Genomic DNA, 16,136 nt, shown 5'->3' with positions numbered 1-16,136 from the left:
AACCCATCCAAGCGGCCTCCCCCTCCACTCTTCAACCTCTCTCTCCTCCACCATCTTTACCCCTTCCCCCTCCCCCTCTCCCTCTCTCTCTCTCTCTCTCTCTGTCTTTAAAGGAGGATACAATCATGGCAGCAGCACCTTCCCAACCCCCCAATTTCTAATAAAGCCTCCACATGTTCACACACTGACGCTCACAAAAGAATTAAAACACACACACACACACACATAGGAGGATCCCTCACAAACAGAGTAACTGAAGTGTTTGTCTTCAAAACATCCAGTCCAGCACGTCGTCCATCAGAGTCCAGATTCAGATTTAGACTCTTGGAAAGAGCTCAAAAAACGTCCAAATAAATCTGATAAATTATCGTCGTATCGTCTGCAAAGAATTCCACCAAAGACTCGACTTCACGCTGATTTCTATCCCAAATGTAAACAGGATGTTGTTGTTTGGAGACGGGGGGGAAGCAGCACAGTAACAACCCTTTGACTTCACATATCTCACTGTCAATAAGAGCGCATTATTTGTTTACACACGCCTGAGTTATGTTTGTATCTGATAGATTTCATATTGTGTCAGAGAGCAGGATGCATCCAGAGATCCAGAGTCCTGGAGCTGCAGGACCAACACCGAGTTTCTTCACTCAGCTTACTAGGAGTTTGAATTAATCTGGAATAAATCAGAGTTTTCAGAGTGTGTGGACACAGAAAGTGTGTGACTCTGGTTTGCTTTGCTGTCTTTGCACAGGGAATGAGACAGAAGTGAAGTGATGACGAGTGCAAAGGATCAAATGAACCAAACGTAGCTCCGTGTTTCACGTGTGATAAAACATTAAATTGCTGGAGTTAGGTCAGACATATGAGAGTCAAGATCACTGGATTGGATGTAAAATAATCATGTTACACATAGTAGAAATAAAACACATTTATGTAATGCTGTTAATAATTCAGCTTCCTTATAGATTTCACCCCTAACCATCATTACTTCTTAAACATATCCTTACATATAGTTATATATACAGCTCCAGTTGGTCATGTTTAATCATCCTTATAATGATAATTAGAAATAAAAGTCATTATAATAAAGATTGCATAAAGTGAAAAGTTATAATAATGGATAAAAAGTCAACAACTTGTTCCAAAAAGTCATGATTACAAAGAGAAAGTCAGAGTTATTTTACCTCATGTCAAATTAAGAGATCAAAAAGTCATAATTTTGGAATTAATGTTATTAGTGTATGCTAAAAAAAGACATTTTAAAAGGTAAAAATTCAAAATACTGGGTAAGAGTGGTCAATATTGTGACACAACTGCATCATTTTGGTCGTAAAAATAAAAGATTAAGATTTAAAGTCAAAGTTATGAAACAAAAAGTCAAAAGTATGAGATACAAGGTCAGATTAATACATTTAATAGCAGAATTAAGAGATTCAATGTCCTAATTTTGGAATAAAAGTTGTTATTGATGTTAAAAAATACATTTGAGAAGGTAAAAAGTCGGAATTATGACGTCAAAAGTCTTAAATATTTAAACTTAGCAGTTATAATTGTGGTCTTAAAATTTAAAGACTGAGTCAAAGAGTCGTTATAGTGAGATTAATTATGAGATATGCTGAGATACAAAGCCAAAGTTACTGAATAAAACTCAGACGTTACAGTTATACATGTTTTTTATCTAAATTTAAAAATTAAAGGTGACATATCACGCTTTTTTCATCAACATATATTGGTCTAAGAGGTCCCCAAAACATGTCTTTAAAGTTTATGCTCAAAAAAAACACTTTGAAATCAGATTTTGGTCTGCCTGAAGAACCCTCTTCTTCAGTCCTCCTCAGAACAGTCTGTTTTCTCTCTGACCACGCCCCCTCAGGAAGTGGATGTGCCTCGGCTCTCCAGCACGTTGATCTAATGTTTACATGTTGGCTGAATATACACGGCTGCTCAGAGATCACGTTACTTCAACCCTCTGAATCTGATCCAGAATCTGATCCTGACGGAGAGGCGCCTGCAGCAGGACCTTTCTGAACGATTGGTCACAGATTTAGTGTTTCTTGTTGTTTTATTTATCAGTATGTCGACGTGTGTCTTGGTACACAGCTACGAACATGTAGCTATGTGGCTATGCTAACTAGCGCTAGCACTTATCCATGATAAATAAAAATCATCCACTAGATCTTCAAATCTGCAGACGTGGGGAGTAAAACCGACCTCTGCCAGAAAGGTAGCAGGACCTTTTATGAAGGATTGGTCACAGATTCTGTGTTTCTTGTTGTTTTATTTGTCAGTATGTCGACGTGTGTCTTGTTACACAGCTACAGCTACAGCTATGAACATATAGCTATGTGGCTATGCTAACTAGTGCTAGCACTTTTCCATGAAAACTAAAAATCATCCACTAGATCTTCAAATCTGCAGACGTGGGGAGTAAAACCGACCTTTGTGTTTATTAAGACAGCCAACAACTAGCATGCCTCCCTCCTAAGCTCCTTGTTAGCACACATGTGTGCAGGGAATGAAAAACGGAGGAGGGGTTGAGTTGTATTTTATACAGTCTATGGGCTGAACAAGCTCCGAGCTCTGACTTCCTGTTACAGACCGGATATTGTTGTTACGTAACAAAAACACTGAGAACTGAAACGGCTGGTTTCACACACATTTACAGAAAGGTGGAGAAATCAGAACAGGGGCAGAATGGATTTTTTTTATTCTCAGATCAGAACTCATGAAATGAGAGGACTAAATTACAAAATAAGAAGTTTAATGTTTTAGATTAAAATTCAAAATTTTAGAATAAAACGCACGAAAATCAAACTTATGCAATAGATTTTTATGTCACATTTCTATTTAGTCATACTTTCAATATCATTTTAAAATATACATTTTTTAATATTTTTGATAATTTTTACATTTTAACATTTCACTTGTTTTAAGTGTCATTATTTACATTTTATGCCATAAAGTAATTTATTGTGATACTTTAATGTATTAAAATATACTTATTGTCCAAATCTGAGGAACTTTAATTTCATTATTTTATCTTAAATCTTGTTTCATTTCTTAATTTAGATTTTTTCATGTCATAATTATGACTTTTGGTCTCATATTAAACTTTTCATCTCATATTAAAACCTTATTTCTCATCACCAAATTTCAGATTTCAATTGATATAAATTTACAGGATCAATTAAAACATGTTACACAGCTTCATATTAATAATGATGAATTAAAACTCTCCTTTTCTGACAGGACATCAAACTGCTGAGTTTACATTTTGTTATTAAATTAGATTAATTATGAGATATTCTGAGATACTAAATAAAACTCAGACGTTACAGTTATACATTTTTTTTAATCAAAATTTAAAAATTAAGACGAGTCATAAAAAAAAAAAAATAAACAGTCTATTCCAAAATTTTGAGTCAAAACTATTACAAAAAAGGTCTGAATTATCAGATGAGAACTCATGAAATGAGAAGACTTAATTACAAAATAAGAAGATTAGAAATTCAAAATTTTGGAATAAAAATGCACAAGAATTAGATTTTTACATCATATTTCTATTCATTCATACTTCTAATATACTTTTAAATATTTACACTTTTTAATATTAAATATAATTTTTATTTTTAAACATTTCACTTGTTTTTATGTCATTTTTGACATTTTCTGACATAAAGGAATTTATTGTGCGACTTTTGATTTAATAAAATTACTTATTGTCCAAATCTGAGGAACTTTAATTTCATTATTTTATCTATTATTCTCATTAATTTTAACTTACATCTTGTTTCATCTCTTAAATTTGATTTCTTTTTGTCATAATTATGACTTTTGGTCTCATTTTAAAATTTTCATCTCATATTAGAACCTTATTCCTCCTCACCAAATTTCAGATTTCACTTCTTTACATATGGATACAGGTTTACAGGATCTATTATAGCATGTAACACAGGTACATAGCTTCATATTAATAATGATGAATAAAAACTCTCCTTTTCTGACAGGACATCAAACTGCTGATTGTGCATTTTGTTATTTACATTTCCATGTTGATTCATTTTGGTGGTTCCCTCAGCTCAGTCATGTCAGCTCCAGGCCTCATGGTTAGTCAGCTCACAGCTGAAGAGAACAAAAAATAAGAACAAATAAACAGATGATGTAAATACGTCCGTTAGAGGAAGTGATCTGGAGGGGACGAGTTCACGGAGCAGGACAAGAGGAACCACCTCTGAGTGTTTGGACGGTCTGGACGGTCTGATGGATGAAACAAAGACTCAGAGGTTTGTGTGAGGCGTTCGAGATGTTGATGCGGTCTGACGGCAGCAGAGGGCAGCAGCTTTTCAACACCTGCAGAGGATCTGGACTACCTGACACACACCGGGACCACCAAACACACCTGGCTTCCTCTCTTCTCTTCCTCCTCTCTTCCTCTTTGTTACTTCCACTCCTCCATGTGCAGAAAATAAATCTTCCTTTTCTTTGTCTGTATCTGTTCCTTTCACACACTTCCTCTCCTCTTCCTCCCCCGCATACTCTCCCTCCCTCTACCTCCTCCTTTCCTTCCATCACCTGTCCATCACTTGTCTCTCACTCTCCTTTGTTCATCCTTCTCCTCCTCCATCTCTCTCTCTCTCTCTTTCTCCTCTCCTCTCCTCTCATGCAGGTCTTTCTTGCCGTAGAGCAGATGTCCTTTTATTGATATGATCATGGTTAGTGGTCTCCAGGTGCTCATTGGATCCACTGTATAACCTCCTGCAGCCACACACACACACACATGCACATGCACACACACATGCACACACACCCCCTCCGGCTATTGCATCTCTTGGAAACAGTGAGCAGCGAGAGGTAAGAAGTGGAAAAGAGAGGACTGATTGAAGAAAGGTGGAGGTGGGAGGAAGGCAAGCAGGAATAAGGAAGACAAGAAGGAGGATGGAGGATGGAGGAAGTTAGGAAAGGAGGTTGGAGGTAGGGGGGACGATTGAGAGAGAGAGAGAAGAAAAGATGGGGGGAAGGGGTTTGAGAGTGCCGGAGGCGAGCTGAATATTTCAGGCAGTTGCCAAAAGAAGGAGTCGAAACTACCAAGGTGACCTGGGAGGAGTTCCTGTCGGAGGAGACGAGAGAAGGAATCAAAAAAAAGAAAAGGTTGCCATCAGTCCCCCACAGAGCCGTTCATTTTCAATTAGGTCTGACCTTGTTGAACACTTCTCCTCCTTTCACTCTCAAATTAAGTTGCGTTGTGTGTTTTTTTTTCCTCCTCCACTTCGCTCCTGGAGAATGTCGCCCTTTGTTTTTGGTGTCACGGCCGCGACGCCAGAGGAGGAGCGCGCGTCCAATCAGGCGACAGGAGGCTCGGCTCGTTTCAGTCTCAAGGTGTGCACATAAAGGTCCACGAAGGCCGCAGACTTGACGCTGTTTTGTGTTCGGTTCAGCCACATTCACGTGGTCGCACAAACGCTGTGAAAGAGCGACCGGATCGATGGATTCACAGAATCTATACGTATCCACGAGGCGTTTTTATCCTCTCTGTGTTCTTTGTTCTGATTATGTCTTCCATTGTGAAGCTCTGTGAGAGTTTTTAATCAAGAAGGAGTCAAACAAAGGACAACACTCTCACTGGTATGATGTCAGACGTTAGAGTTTCAGTCTTTTTCAGATAGAAATGTTAACAGTGATTACAAAGCCTGATGATAAAGATGGAGTTAAATAAAATCTCTGAATATGAGACTGAGATCTTTGGAAAGGTAAATCTGTCAGTGTGTGAAGGGATCAGAAAACTGAACACTGAGTTAAAGAACAGACTACAGTGGCCTGTTAGGACAAAAGAGTGCAAAATATTCAACATTTAAGTTTAGATGAGGACTTAACAGGGTTTAACTACAACCTAAAAAATACGCTTTTTAATATCTGATGTGTAGGAGGAACAGGGTATTTAAAATTGTATGTTTATTTAAAAAAAAAAAAAAAAATAGGGGCTCAGTGTTAGCTTGGTCTCTACCTGCAGCAGGTGAGCTTTATGAACCAGAAAGGAAACACAAAGGATGAGGAAACATGGAAAGAACAAAGAAAGAAAGACAGAAAAAGAAAGAGAGACTGAAAGACAAAGGAAAAAGGGAAAGAAATAAGAAAAAAAGAAAGAAAGGAAGAAAGAAAGAAAGAAGAAAGAACAAATATGTCAGAAAAAAAGAAAGAAAGAAAGAAAAAAAGAAAGAAAGAAAGAAGAAAGAAAGAAGGAAAGAAAGAAAGAAGAAAGAAAGAAGGAATGAAAGAAAGAAAGAAAGAAAGAAAAAGAAAGAAGGAATGAAAGAAAGAAAGAAGGAAAGAAAGAGAAAGAAAGAAGAAAGAAAGAAGGAATAAAAGAAAGAAAGAAGAAAGAGAAAGAAAGAAGGAATGAATGAAGGAAAGGAAGAAAGAAAGAAAGAAAGAAGTCAGAAAAAAGAAAGAAAGAAAGAAGAAAGAAAGAAAGAAGGAAGGAAAGAAAGAAGGAAGAAAGAAGGAAGGAATGAAAGAAGGAAAGGAAGAAAGAAAGAAAGAAGTCAGAAAAAAGAAAGAAAGAATGAAAGAAGGAAAGAAAGAAAGAAAGAAAGAAAGAAAGAAAGAAGAAAGAAGGAAGGAAAGAAAGAAGGAAAGGAAGAAAGAAAGAAAGAAGTCAGAAAAAAGAAAGAAAGAAAGAAGAAAGAAAGAAGTCAGAAAGAAAGAAGAAAGAAAAAAGAAAGAAGTCAGAAAAAAGAAAGAAAGAAGGAAAGAAAGAAGAAAGAAGAAAGAAGTCAGAAAAAAGAAAGAAAGAAAGAAAGAAGGAAAGAAAGAAAGAAAAAAAGAAAGAAAGAAAGAAGGAAAGAAAGAAAGAAGAAAGAAGTCAGAAAAAAGAAAGAAAGAAAGAAAGAAAGAAAGAAAGAAAGAAAGAAAGAAAGAAAGAAGAAAGAAGTCAGAAAAAAGAAAGAAAGAAAGAAAGAAAGAAAGAAGAAGTCAGAAAAAAGAAAGAAAGAAAGAAAAGAAGAAAGAAGTCAGAAAAAAGAAAGAAAGAAAGAAAGAAAGAAAGAAAAAAGTCAGAAAGAAAAAAGAAAGAAGTCAGAAAAAAGAAAGAAAGAAAGAAGAAAGAAAGAATAAAGACATGTTGAATCCATGTTTCCCCCTGTGCTGTGCGTCTTTAAAGATGGCGTGATGACTTCCTGTGACAGGCTGAGTGCTGAATGTGACTGAAACTAACATTTTCATCTAAAGACTAAGACTAAATCTTAAAAAAGCCGCCAAATTGAACACTACTCTGTAGAAGGAGACCTTCTCCTGTGTGGATACAAAGTGAGTGAAAACCAAAGGGAGTATGTATTCAGATGATTTCTACTCATGTAAACATGCTTACAGTCTTAATTCAGACCCTGGATGTGTGCTCTTTGTAGTGTCTGTGTGTTTCTGCATTAGTACTGACAGTAAGTTTCCTGATTGATCTGTTAGTCAGTCACGTTATTGCTCCAAATCTAAAGCTGTTTGTGCAGCGAGAGCAGCGCATCAATAATTCATGTCCTCTATGTGGGTGAAGGGTAAAGGCCAAGTTCATGTGTGCGGCACCTATAAAACACAAAGTACTCCAGCCCGGCTGTAACACAACATTTTAAAGGAAAATGGGACGCACGTTTAAAAAAGTAGGTTAGCAGTAAAGTGAGTTATGGCGGCTCCATCGGTTCCTGTACGGGAGCTTGTTAGGAGCCGGCGCCCTCGCTGTGTCGCAGCTAAACGCGGCTCAGACAGGCCTGGGGAGACGACCGCATGGGGCTGGCGCTGAGTCTTAATTGAATGGAGCTGATGCGGTTCCATTAATCAGTAATGGGGAGCCTTGCTGGGCCCGGCCACCGCACGCCGCAGCGGGAGGGGCTTCTGATGGGGCCTCTGACATTCTCACAGCAGTCAGTGTGTGTTTATGAAAAACAGAGAGGCAGGAGGAGCGTTCACGTCTCGGGAGGAACGATCGGAATGAGGAGAATATTTCATATCAAATGTTTCTCCTCGCCGTGAACATTTGAGTCGCGCTCGGAGCTGGAGGACACAAAGGGAGCCATTAAAGCTTTTTCATGGCGAGGACGCGTCTCCTGATCTCTCCGGTGTCTCATCCTGGAGAGATCAGCTGCAGGAGGAAGAAGAGGAAACATCACACCGGTGTTCTGGAGAAAAAGAACCAGTCCACACTTAGTTTAGTAAAAAGACTTGTTATTAAATTCAACATGCAAGTAGCTGCAAAATACTCACTCTGAGACCACCGGGTATCACACACTAGTGTCCGTCTGATCTCATCCACACACTGTGAGCGTTCACCGCCGACACAGTGTGATCTGAGAGTGAAGAAGACTTAGACTGGAGGAGATATTCAGCCTACAGCTCTTAACAAAACACAAAGACATGAAAACACACGATTATGATCAGTAACAAGAAAGAAACTTCACATTTTTACACATTTTGATGAAATATAATCTGATATCTATTCTTGTTTACAGGTACAAAGAAACACACACACACACTCCTGTCTTTTAAAGGGATATGTGCTGGAGCTTAAAGGACTGTATGTAATTTCTCACCTTAGGGGATTGGCAGATGTCATAACTTCTTAAATAAATGTACCAAATTACCCAAATAAATAAACTAAATTTACCTGTGGTCTAGAGAGAGCGAGAGGAAACCAAATGGACACTTATTCACAATTTATTGCACTTGGGGGGGGGGGGAAGGGGTTAATAATATTCAACTTCTTATCACTCTACACAATTATTACTCTAAATTTAGTTGGGCGCCCGAATTAGTATTTATGATATAATATAACAAATGTTCTGGCCAACGTTGCCGCGGTTGCTGGAGGAGAGGCGGAGAAAACTGCTCCTCCGCAGGACAGAGGGAGAGTGCACCTGGTTGGTGAGAGCCGGTGAGGAGCTCTGATGGAGAGGGTGGCTGACTGCTGCGATGACAGTGGGTCCGGGATGACGGTGGGTCCGGGATGACGGTGGGTCCGGGATGACGGTGGGTCCGGGATGACGGTGGGTCCGGGAAGACTGTGGGTCCGGGAAGACGCTGCCCAGTCCAAATGATGTTCACAGTCTGCCCCTGCAGACCGCGACACACCGCTTATGGCTACGGGGTCCTCTCGGTTCCGTGGAGTGAGCTAACTTAGCTTGCTAGCTCGCTAAGGGGGGTATCTCCGCAGGCAGCCGGGCTGATAATCAATCAATCAATCAATCAATCTTTATTTGTATAGCGCCAAATCACAACAAACGTTATCTCAAGACGCTTTTACAAACATAGGAGGTCTAGACCACACTATGTCAACAACAATATCCGGTCTGTAACAGGAAGTCAGAGCTCGGAGCTTGTTCAGCCCATAGACTGTATAAAATACAACTCAACCCCTCCTCTGTTTTTCATTACCTGCACACATGTGTGCTAACAAGGAGCTTAGGAGGGAGGCATGCTAGTTGTAGGCTGTCTTAATAAACACAAAGGTCGGTTTGACTCCCCACGTCTGCAGATTTGAAGATCTAGTGGATGATTTTTATTTATCACGGATAAGTGCTAGCGCTAGTTAGCATAGCTACATAGCTACATGTCGTAGCTGTAGCTGTGTACCAAGACACACGTCGACATACTGACAAATAAAACAACAAGAAACACAGAATCTGTGACCAATCCTTCAGAAAGGTCCTGCTGCCTTTCTGGCAGAGGTCGGTTTGACTCCCCACGTCTGCAGATTTGAAGATCTAGTGGATGATTTTTATTTATCATGGATAAGTGCTAGCGCTAGTTAGCATAGCCACATAGCTACATGTTTGTAGCCGTGTACCAAGACACACGTCGACATACTGATAAATAAAACAACAAGAAACACTAAATCTGTGACCCATCCTTCAGAAAGGTCCTGCTGCAGGCGCCTCTCCGTCAGGATCAGATTCTGGATCAGATTCAGAGGGTTGAAGTAACGCAGGTCTGTGAGCAGCCGTGTATATTCAGCCAACATGTAAACATTAGATCAACGTGCTGGAGAGCCGAGGCACATCCACTTCCTGAGGGGGCGTGGTCAGAGAGAAAACAGAGTGTTCTGATGAGGACTGAAGAAGAGGGTTTTTCAGGCAGACCAAAATCTGATTTCAAAGTGTTTTTTTGAGCATAAACTTTAAAGACATGTTTTGGGGACCTCTTAGACCAATATATGTTGATGAAAAAAGCGTGATATGTCACCTTTAAAATATTATGAGAAAATAAGGCTGTAAAAGTTAACACAGATTCCTTGTTACACCTTTAATTTAATTACACGCCAGTCTGTGATCAGGACCCTCAGCCCGGCTTGCAGAAACCAGTTGCACGTATACACTCTAGGCACACGCATAATTTTTACGTGATGATCCAAACAATGTAAAAATAATCACAATGATCGATCCAGGACTGAATCTAGACCTTAGACTGTATAATAAATGGACGTAGTACCCACGATGTCACTCATCTGTTTCTGAAGTGCTGTTTTGAAGCCAAATGTCGGCGGCAGCCATATTGGAAATGCTGAACCTAACTTCATCTGAGATATGGTGCCTTCAAATTGGGCCATACGAACTAGGGATGGGCGTTTCAAGACAAAATGCTAATCAATAATCATTGGCATCTATTCGACGCAGTCTCTTCAACCAGCAGCAGGAAGAGGTGCTGCTAGTAGTGGGCACTGGCAGCATCTGTCTTGATCTTTATGTTGGTGTTTCTGTGACGCGGCGTGGCGTGGCATGGCGTGACAGGTGTGCATTAAAAAGGCCACTCTGAAATGAAGGTGAAGATGCTGGATGTGGAGGTCCTGGGCTGGTGTGGTTACACGTGGATGTACTGCCAAATTCTCTGAAACGCCTTTGGAGACGGCTTATGGTAGAGACATGAACATTCAATTCACTGCAACAGGATATTCCTTCGGTCAGCATGCAGATCGCACGCTCCCTCAAAACCTGTGACATCTGTGGCATCGTGCTGTGTGATAGAACTGCACATCTCAGAGGGGCCTTTTGTTGTGGCCAGCCTGAGGCACACCTGTGCAATAATCATGCTGTCTAATCAGCAGCTTGATATGCCACACCTGTGAGGTGGATGCATTATCTTGGCAAAGGAGAAGTGCTCACTAAAACCGATTTAGACACATTTGTGAACAACATTTGAAATAGTCTGAGATCTTTGAGTTCAGCTCAGGAGAAATGGGAGCAAAAACTTATGTGTGCATTCATATTTTTGGGTAACACTTTACAATAAGGGTCCCTTAATTAGCATTAGTTAATGCATTATTAAGCATTAATTAACAGTTTAATAATAGTTTAATAATCATTATAATGTATTACCTAACATTAACTAACACATTAGTTAATGCATTAATAAGCAGTTAATTAATGTCCACTGCTCAGAGTTAATTAATACATTATTAAGCATTAATAAAAGTTACAAAACTTAATTAGTTAACCATTAGTGAATGCTTTCTGGACCCTTAGGTAATACATTATGACGATTATTAAACTATTAAACTGTTAATTAATGCTTAATAATGCATTAACTAATGCTGATTAAGGGACCCTTATTGTAAAGTGCAACACATGCATCACTTGAGTAACACATTATAAATGCTAAACTGCCTCATAAGCATTACTTAACCATAATTAAGCATTAGTGAATGCTTTTTGGACCCTTATTGTAAAGTGTAACACATGTATCCCTTAGGTAACACATACGCTGAAGCAAAATGAGTTGAAATGTAGTTGAAGCAACACATATAAAGAATTCAACACATTTTATTTAGAATTAAAACAGATAGTCACAGATAACATCTCAACTGGCACAGAGAAGTACGGTGGCCCTGAGAGCTCACAGCACTGCAACTTAAGAAAACACATGCAAAAAGACAAAACACAAGCAAATTAAGAAAACATCTTCATCAATTTGACAACACATGTGCAGCATTTAGAAAACGCGATGCAAAGACAACAGCACAATACATTAGAAAAAACGCGCTGCAAATAGACAGCAACACAACAGAAGTGTTTCCAGAGGACACTTAAAAGTGATGCACACGCTCATGCTTATGCTGATGCTAATGAGGCAGTTTAGCATTTATAATGTGTTACTTAAGTGATGCATGTGTTACACTTTACAATAAGGGTCCAGAAAGCATTCACTAATGGTTAACTAATTAAGTTTTGTAACTTTTATTAATGCTTAATAATGTATTAATTAACTCTGAGCAGTGGCCATTAATTAACTGCTTATTAATGCATTAACTAATGTGTTAGTTAATGTTAGGTAATACATTATGACGATTATTAAACTATTATTAAACTGTTAATTAATGCTTAATAATGCATTAACTAATGCTGATTAAGGGACCCTTATTGTAAAGTGTTACCTATTTTTGTTCAGTGTATCTTCAAAAATAACGAGTTATAAAATATAGAAATGAGCTACTCAGACCTGAACCGTTTTTTGTACCAGGCTGTAAACATGTTTATTTCTGCTGTAAAGATCGTCCTCTTTGAATGGGTGTGTATGTGGTTTCCTGTGCTTCTGCAGCCAGCCTCTAGTGGACGCTTGAGGAACTGCAGTTTTTAACATTTCTGCATTGGTTCATATTTTAAGACAGGAGGTTGCCATTTGATTCAGACACAGTTTCTCTGATCCTTCATCTTCTGCACACCTTTGTTTTTTATTATCATCATTCTTTTAATGGTCTCCTCGTCATCGCTCTCACGACAGCTCCAGAGTGGCGTGACCTCCGCTGCAGGCGTCATGTTTGTACCGCGTCTCTTTCCAACCTTAAAGCCGCTCCTCTCTGAATTGGGAGCGACTACATACATATAGAAATAGATATATGCATATAGAGACGGCGTGGTGAGAAGCTATTTCAATATATGTTTAATAAAAAAAAGACTAGATTGGAAAAAAAAAGGTCAGACCTCCTAAAGAGAGCAGAACCTCCAAATATTCAACATCTCTGCACTCACACACACACACACTGAGAGCAGCCATATATGTGCAAATGAGCAGAGTATGACCCCCCCCTTCCTACACACACACACACACACACACACACACACACACACACACATCCATACATACAGTATCTAAAGAGGGAGTCCTCTCGGAGCCTAAGGCACAGTGAGAAATAAATATTTGATGGGAGGATGACCTACTTCCTCTGCCCTGAAAAGTTATTTGTCTTTTTCTGCCTCCATCCACCGCAGAGGCCTCTTTCCCCGGGCCCTGCAGCACAGACAGCCAGAGAGAGAGAGAGAGAGAGAGAGAGAGAGAGAGGGAGAAGAGGAGAGGAGCTGTGCAGAGAGACAAAAGAGTTGGCGAGCAGAGCGAGAGGTGATCTGGAGAGAGGATTGGAGTTTTCAGTCCTCAGAGGCACAGATAGTTGGTTGAATTACACCTTAAAGTAGGAGGAGGGCTGCCGGATAAATAACGCTGATCTGAAGCCAAGTTAGACACGCAGAGATGGTGCACATGTGACCTTCATGTAATGCACACGGCTGGGTCATGTGACAGCTGGAAACATGGATGTGGAAGAGAGGGAGGAGGAGCGTGTGGATGATCATAAATGTGCAGTCTGATGATTTAAACTCACTCCTGGTATCTTAAAGTATTTCAGAGTTGGGCCGCAAGGACGTACACACACAGCTGCAGCAGTTAAAGACACAGCAGTAGTTTTCCACACACACACATGAAACTAAATTTGACGACCCTTTTAGCATTTCCTTTTCTCCGTCCTCATGGTGAGTGTCTCCTAACCCTGGTTTTTACCCAGCTGCAGACTTTTTTAGCAGATCATGACATTTATGAAAAGTTTCAGTCTGGTTTTAAAGCACGTCACAGCACAGAAACTGCACTTTTAAGAGTTTTTAATGATGTGATTTTAACTGTTGACTCGGGTGACTCTGTCATTTTGGTACTTTTGGACCGATCTGCTGCGTTTGACACTGTCGACCACACAATTCTCCTGTCACGCCTTGATAGTTGTGGAATTAAGGGTTTAGCACTCAGTTGGTTTCAATCCTACCTGACAGACAGAAGTTTCTCTGTCCATTTAGGAGATTTTTCCTCTGAGACAGCCTCTCTTACTTGTGGTGTTCCTCAGGGGTCTGTTTTGGGCCCTATCCTGTTCTCATTGTATATGCTGCCCCTGGGATCTATTTTCCAGAAACATGGCGTCTCATTTCATTGTTATGCTGATGATGTGCAAATTTATATGCCGTTCAGCTTAAAGAGGAATGGATCCCTGCAGTCCTTGTTCAACTGTTTGAAAGAGGTAAAGTTATGGCTGAGCCTAAATTTTCTGCACCTTAACGAGGAAAAGACTGAGGTCATTGTATTTGGACAGCCCCAACAGTTCGATGGGAGCACTCTCGGCCCTCTCGCAGCAAATGTTCACTCCTCTGTAAAGAGCCTTGGAGTTCATTTTGACAGAGCCTTCAAATTTAGGAAACAAATCTCTTCTGTGGTTCAGTCCAGCTTCTTCCAGCTGAGACTCATAGCGAAGGTGAAGGCATATCTCCCTCCTAAGGATCTAGAGAGAGTTGTACACGCCTTTATTACGGCTAGGCTTGATTATTGTAATTCTTTGTATGTGGGCTTAGACATGGCGTCTATTCAGCGCCTGCAGCGTGTACAGAATGCAGCAGCTCGCCTCCTGACTGGCAGGAAAAAGAGGGAGCACATCACACCTGTGCTGCGTGCTCTCCACTGGCTCCCAGTCCGTCACAGGATTGATTTTAAAGTTGCACTTTTAACGTACAAGGCCCTAAATGGATTGGCACCATCCTACTTGGCTGATCTTCTCCATGCTCACAACCCAACCCGAGCACTGAGGTCAACAAACCAGCTGCTCCTGAATGTGCCTAAAAGTCGCCTTAAAACCCGGGGAGACCGAGCCTTTGCAGCAGCGGCCCCCAAGCTCTGGAATGGCTTGCCACTCCAATTAAGATCGGCCCCCCACTGTTGAATGTTTTAAATCTTTGTTGAAGACACATCTCTTCTCTTTGGCCTTCTCCTCGTGAAGAGGACATTAATATCCTGTTATGTTGTTGTTTATTGTTGTCTTCATGTAATTTTTACTTTTTACCTTGTAAAGCACTTTGGCCAACACTGGTTGTTTTTAAATGTGCTATATAAATAAAGTTGACTTGACTTGACTTGACTGAACCTAGCCGGAGTTCTTACTGTTGATTATTCTGAAAGAAACTCTCATTTATGCCCCTCTCTTCATGATCTAGAGGAAGTTCCTGTTGCGTCCTTTCAAAATAAGAGCGGTTTTCTCACTTCTGACACATTTGTTTTTCAAGGTTTCTCTCGAAAAAGAGATTGTTGATCTCAACGGGACCGACCTAGTTAAATAAAGATTAAGTAAAATAAATCAATAAAATAATTGACAAACTCTTCTCTGAGTCATACAGTTGTGTTCAAAATTATTCAACCCCCACAGTAGATAAGTGTTTTTGCAAGTTTGACATTTATTTTTCATCTTGTTTATAATCACATTAAACAATGACATATCAAATAGACAAATACAACTGAAACTACAACAAAAATGTTTGTAATATTCCAATTAATGGCCTTTCTGTGATTACTTCGTTGACAAAATTATTCAACCCCCCTAGTCCACCACTCTTAAGAAGAGAGGTTTCCATCAGGTGTTGTCAAACAGCTGCTGAAAACACCTGTAGATGTGAACGGAACCCTAATGAGCAGCAATTAAGCAGATTTAAAAGGACTGTGACACATGGCTCTTCTTGGCAGTTAAGGACATCTTTACAACATGGTGAAGTCCAAGGAATGGTCAAAAAAGTTCAGAGAGGAGGTCATTTCACTTCATAAGCAAGGATATGGATATAAAAAGATAGCAAAGAGGCTAAACATTGCAAGAGACACAATTGGGAGCATAGGCAGCATGTTTAAAGCTAAAGGCACAGTGGAAACGCTACCTGGGCGTGGTACAAAGAGGTTACTGTCTGCAACTGCTGTGCGATACCTGAGGCGAAAGGTGGAGAAAAATCCCCGGGTGACAGCTGAGGAACTACGACAGGACATGTCAGAGGGAGGTATTCAGGTTTCATCCCAGACAATAAGACGCACACTGCGAAATG

This window comes from Notolabrus celidotus, chromosome 7 (genome assembly GCF_009762535.1).
Source record: "Notolabrus celidotus isolate fNotCel1 chromosome 7, fNotCel1.pri, whole genome shotgun sequence".
Classification (NCBI taxonomy): Eukaryota; Metazoa; Chordata; class Actinopteri; order Labriformes; family Labridae; genus Notolabrus; species Notolabrus celidotus.
The sequence above is the reverse complement of the archived record's forward strand: the minus strand, read 5'-3'. Positions refer to the sequence as shown.